Source organism: Suricata suricatta, chromosome 1 (assembly GCF_006229205.1).
Source record: "Suricata suricatta isolate VVHF042 chromosome 1, meerkat_22Aug2017_6uvM2_HiC, whole genome shotgun sequence".
In the NCBI taxonomy this organism is placed as follows: domain Eukaryota; kingdom Metazoa; phylum Chordata; class Mammalia; order Carnivora; family Herpestidae; genus Suricata; species Suricata suricatta.
Window position 1 is genome coordinate 179,859,246 of NC_043700.1, and position 6,280 is coordinate 179,865,525.

The window sequence follows — 6,280 nt, forward strand, 5'->3', positions numbered from 1 at the left end:
TTTTTTAATATTTTTACATTGTAGTACTTGTTTTGCTTGTTGGGGGTGTTTGCTTATTTAATACATTTCGTCAGGGACAGAAATTACATGCTGGGGTTTTTTTCCCCTAGGAAGTGTGTCTTGGGTTTTTCCCTTATTATTTTCATTACTTTCTTTTTTTCCTCTTCTTTTTTTGGTGGTGGGGGTGGTTATGTTTAAATGAAGTTGGTTTTACAACACCAAAGACTTAATCATCCATTTCATATATATAAGGTAGCTACTTTTTTGCATGGACCTCAAGTATACTGTAGTATAGAGGTGGAATTTAAGGAAAGGTATTAAGCAGGCTGTGTTGTAGCTTATGGGCAAGTAATAAATTGTATCTTGTACCTTGAATGTATCATAGATAAGCTGCATATGAAGATTGCCACTTCAGATAGCTGTGAAATTAGGAGATTAACTAGTTGTTACATAACCTTCTAATTTCTGTATAAGTCTAATTACATGAAATAGAAGTTGGGGTTTTGATTTTTTACTTTGCTTTTCTGTCTGGAGTGTAATTGTAACTACTGTATTGTAAATGATGGAAAATAATTGCATATGTTAAAAAAATAGAGTTATCTTAAAAAAAAATGAAAACCACTGGAAAAAAATATTACCACAATCTCAGAGGCTTCTGTTAGTACAATGTCATAATCTCATAGTTTCTTGTTTGATTTGGGAGAGTCTTTTGCTTCAGGTTCTCACAAAGCTGCAATCAGTGCATTGGCTGGGGCTGCAGTCTCATCCGAGCTTGACTGGGGAAGGATCCACTTCCATCCATGCTTACATAGCTGTTGGAAACATTCGGTTCCCAGCAGGTTGTTGAACTGAGTGCCTCAGTTCTTGCTGTCTGCCTGCCAGAGGCCTCTGTCAGTTTCTTACTATGTGAGTTTTGCCCCAAAATAGTTATTTGCTTCCCCAAGGGCGGCAAGAAAGAATCAGAAAGATGGGTGTGGCAGCTTCTGTGAGGTAATCACTTACACATTATCACATACATCTCCTTGATCATACCGTATTCCATTGATTAGAAGCAAGGCACAGACACACCCACTCAAGGGGAGGGGAGGATTATACAGGGGGATGACAATGAGAAGGTGAGGGTCATAGACATCACCTGAGAATCTTTCCTCCTACAATTTTGCCACCACACTTTCTAAAAAGACACTTGTTTGACAACAACGTAGCATTTATCAGAAAGCCCATATTGATAACATAAGTTAGAGGAAGTTTTAAAATCTGGACAGTGAGAGTTTAACATATGGTTAGTTCAAGTTGACAGTGGAGGACTGTCTGTGGGGTTAACTTAGCTCTGAAGAAATCGGAAATTTTCTCTCCACAACTTTTACAGTAAGTGGGCACAGCATTAAAATATTTATACAACTTCCAAAACTGCATCTAGAAATTGTGTGTTTGATGTGATCTTTTCAGCCACATTTTATGTTTCACCCTTTCTTCTAAAAGCATTTTTGGCAACACAAGCTTACCTGCTTCACATGCTGCAGAACACACCAGCACTGTGCTTTGCCAGGTAGCAATCTAGATGCTGAATTCATTTTAAGTCCTATCAGAATAGGTTCAAAAGAGTACATATCATTGGGTTCAGTGCAAATCATTATGCCTTAATCTTTATGGGAAGTCTCAACTGCCTTCATATTTTAAATTCCAGCTGATAAAATTTCTTCTGGAATGATATTAAAAACCATAAAGTAACACACAGATGCACATGAATTCTCATTTATATTTCTTTATTCTCCTAAATATGATATTTCCACATTTAGTAAAATATCATTACATGTGTAGGCATAGTTTTACTGAAGCAGAAAATTCATTTTGAGTCGAGGTAAAGTTCTTCCCTTGTTACCCCTCTTCATATCTTTCTTTCAAGATTGCTAACAGTGAGATATTTGTAGTTAAATAAATGTGAGTGCCAGTCCCAACTCCTTTACTTACTAGTTGTCTGATCTTGAAAATTCACATAATATTGGAGTGTCTATTTCCTCATCTGTAAAGAAAAAGAGGAATGAAAAGGATAATTGTACCTGCCTCACTGGGTGGTGGGGAGGATTAAATAAGACTGAATACCTAAAGTGCTTAGTGCCATTCCCAGCACGGGGTTGGCACGCAGTCCATGTTAATTTCTTCCCTCTGTCTGACATTCAGATATCAATTTTTCAGTTTAAAAATGGTGATTCCATTGGAATTGTTCCTCTAAATGAAGTCCAGGCTCTCACCAAAGGATGGCTTTTTCTGCAGCTGAGGTGACTCCCATGACTGCACCATTTTGGTACGCTGACCATAAGCTCTATTAAATGTTTATTGATATGGTTTTGATAAGGCTTCAGGTGGCTGATTTCAGGGTTTTGCATTAATTTTTGTCTAAGTGAAATTTGGGTTACTGGTAACTTACATTTATGGAGGTTTGCCCAGTTATAGATTTCTTCCATGACACTTATATAATATGCCCTTGAAATACAATGCTAAAGTATTTGGTAAAGTGTTGTGGTTCATATTTACCTAAAACAGTTTTGAACATCTACTATGTGCAATTCACTATAAAGGCTACAAAGGTGGGGGAAAAGCAATTTTAATAATAATACTATTATTAATTAGCATTAAGCACTTACCATGTGCTAAGCATTCTTCTAAGCAATGTATTTATTCCTTCATTTAAACCTCACATCATCCTTTAAGGTGGGTTCTATATCCACCATTTAATGAATGTGAAACCTCTGGGGTTCAGAGAGGTGAAGTTGGGTCATCACACTTTGATATCAGTCACATAGCTATTACTGTTCATAGCCAGAATTCAGACCCAGGGTGTCTAATACTATAATCTCTCCATCAGCTGACAAAGGCTGACATCTAGAAACTCATGGTCTAATGTATTTCAAGAATCTATTAGCTCATTAGTTAGATAAGCCAATTTTTAAAATAATTTTAATTGCAAAATTTTCCTCTTTACCCTCAATCATTAGTTTGGTGTCTATAAAATAAAAGAGTTTTTGTGAAAATATTATTAGAAAATAACACTGAATGGTCCTATATGACTACCCCCGAGTGACCCCAGAAAGGGTTTTTCCAGGGCTCTTTACTCATAATGATTTTTATTCATTAATGAATCCCCTCAACATCCTAGGTTTTTACTAAGTTGCTGAGAGTAGTCTGGTTGGTGAGTGTTAGCCATTGTTCCACATTTATAAATTGTGTTGAACAAATCTATCAAAGGTTCTGATTATGGAACGGGCACAGTAGTGATTTGGTCCCTTGCTTCTTTATTACATTCTATAAGCTGGATGCTTGTGTCTTCCCCAAATTTGTATGTTGAAACCTAATACACAATGTGATGGCATTTGATGGTGGAGCCTTTGGGAAGCTCATTAGTTCATGAAGGTGGGGCACTCATGAATGGACTTAGTGCCCTTATAAATAAGATTCCAGGAGCTCCGTTGCCTTTTCTACCATGTGAGGACACTGAAAGAAGATGGCTGTCTACAAAAAAGGAAGAAAACATCAGGGACCGATTCTGACATTATCTTGATCTTGGACTTTCCAGCTTCCACAATTGTAACAAATAATGGTTTATTGTTTAAGTCACCTCGTTGATGTTATTTTTGTTACAGCAGCCAGGATAGGCTAAGAAAATCCTCATCAACTTTAGTGGGAGGCATTGGCCTGGCTTTTGGGTCTGCTCTGCAGACTCAACCTTTCCATTGAGAGTATTACTTCAGGGTGAAACCTAGAAAATGGGGGGGCTGGAATGCATCCAATATCCTTGCCTTTATAAGGGGGTCATCTCTTTTGTCTTATATCACAATTGGTTTCATACATTTGTGAATAAAGTAGGTGCTTTTTATTTTCCTTTTTATAGATCCCATCTATGAAGTCTGGCTGTACCTATGTTCACGTGAACCATTTTGAAAAAGAATTGTTAGTTATTCCTGAAAAAGAATACTTTACCTGTTCTGGAGCCAATAAATATAAGCTTATCTTCTAAGCTTTCCTTCTAAATGAATATTTATTAAACTCAAGGCTGAAATTTGTTGACTATCTATTTACAGAGCATACATTCCTTAGCTCATTGAATCTTTAGTACAAAATTTTGTTTCCTGTCCACTTATCAACCCATTTTATAGACAAAGAAAAAGAATAAGACAGAAGTAAAGTAACTAGCCTATGTTCTCAAACTAATGATGAAGCTAATATTTGAACTCAGAGGTTTTATCTCCAGACATTCTTATTTAATCCTGTACTAAGTAAGTGTCCTTGATGCCTTCCTGATACACATTATACTAGTTTTAGTAATAGAAATGTGAAATAGGGACACTGTTGTGTTTTTGAAATAGTTATTTATATGATTTGGTTTTGTTGAAAAATTTACCGGAAAGATGGGTTCCTAATCCATTTAGGCAGCTCCCCCTTGTCTAGGCTGGTAGAGTCCTGTCCGATACAGTTTTCTCTTATGCTTCTTGTTTGCCAGCCAAGAAGGCTTTACATATAAGCGCTTTGGGTGGAGCCCAGAAATACAGTGGCAGACTTGCTGGTAACAAAGTACTTTAATAGGTGAAACAAGAAACTTTAGCCAAAGAGACACCTCCAAAACATCTAGACTCTAAGAGGGCTAGCCAAAATGAACAATGATGTAATCTGTGCTATGATAACAGCCTTCCAAGCAGGGCTACATCTGACATGTTTGTGAGAAAAAAATAAAGTCTAAGGCTCAAATTCACTCAGGGAGAAGACAGCCATGCTCAACTTAATTTTGGAAGTACCTGAGAAGTAATGTTGATGAAAAATGAACATTTGAATTTGGTTTGTCAAAGACAATTAAAACAATTAGAGGGAGGCAACCATATTCATTTTAAGTGATTGTTTAAAAATATTTTTAAAATATTATTTAATATTTTAACAGAGATTGAGAGAGACAGAGAGAGAGAGAGAGAGAGAGAGAGAGAGAGAGCGAGCACATGAAGGAGGGAGAGGGCTAGAGAGAGAGAGAGAGAGAGCACATGAAGGAGGGAGAGGGCCAGAGAGAGAGAGAGAGAATCTTAAGCAGACTCCAGACTCAGTGAGGAGCCCAACTTGAGTCTTGATCCCAGGACCCTAGGATCATGACCTGAGCCAAAATCAAGAGTCAAAAGCTCAAACCTTTGAGACATTCAGGTGGATCCAAAAATATGTATATTTTTAAAAAGATCTTCCATTTGGTGAGATTATAAAGTCTACCTTACCTTTAATATCAATTTTCTTTTCTAAATGCATTGCCTTATTGAACCATCAAGAAGATGCACCAAGAAGTACTTCCTTAAAGTACTACTAAACTGTGGTCTAGTAGTTATTTTACAATCTTTATTTTCTTAAAAACATATCCTTAGCACCACTATGGAGCAGTATAATTAGTTGGTGGATCCTAATCTTCTCTAGTTCAGATTGGAAAATATTTTGAACAGGAACTATGTTAGGCTCTTCTATCAGAATATAAAAATTCAGCAGTGTTAATCATGCATTTATTTTAATCTTTTAATTAAATTGTATGTTTACGTATGTATGTATGTACATATGCAGGCACATGTGTCTTTTAGAAGTCCTTTCATATGTAATGTTATAATTTCTAAAATCATGAACTGAACTAAAAAGATGATCCAATTTAAATACTAGATTTTAGAGTTGAATTAGGTAGTAATTAGATTCAGTAAGACTCGATCACTTAAATAATGTCAGAAAAAAAGATGCAGGCCTGTGACAGAATTATGTCTTGAATTATATAATAATAATAAAATAATAATAACAATAACCTGTCAAAGATGGTGACATAAGAGGCTCTTGAACTCACCTCCAACCACATACACACTGAATATTCAGATACAAATGGAGCATTTCTTTCTGAAAGCAATCCAGAAACTCACTGAGCTACAAATCAGGTGACCTAGAATATACCCACAGTGAAATGGGTAGGATGGGCTGAGACACATTTCACATGAACCTCACCTGTAGCACAGAGACATATAGTAGGAAGTGGACTCAAAACTCCCAACTACTCTCTAGGTTTGGACCCAACATTCAGTTCCCCAGCTTTGAAGACTTCCGTCAGAGCGATGGTCCTCTCAAACGCCTATGTCTGAAAATTAATGGGGCTTGCTCTCATAAGACTAGAACAATCAAAGAGCTCCTAATATGTTCAGGAGAACTTGCTGTCTTTATCTCCTAAGGGCAAAATGTAGAGGGACCAGCCCAGAAAGGCTCATCTCCAAGTTTTTCCATG

The 6,280-nt window shown here is 36.6% G+C and overlaps 1 long non-coding RNA gene across 1 annotated transcript in view; it reads right to left on the reverse strand.

Annotated features, from left to right (window-relative positions):
• The window catches only part of LOC115285900, a 10,739-nt gene extending 9,811 nt beyond the window's left edge, over positions 1–928 (reverse strand). Inside the window, exon 1 of the long non-coding RNA XR_003905742.1 lies at positions 639–928. This is a non-coding gene — a long non-coding RNA (uncharacterized LOC115285900). The remainder of the gene's footprint in view (positions 1–638) is intronic.
• Between the last annotated feature and the right edge of the window lie 5,352 nt (positions 929–6,280).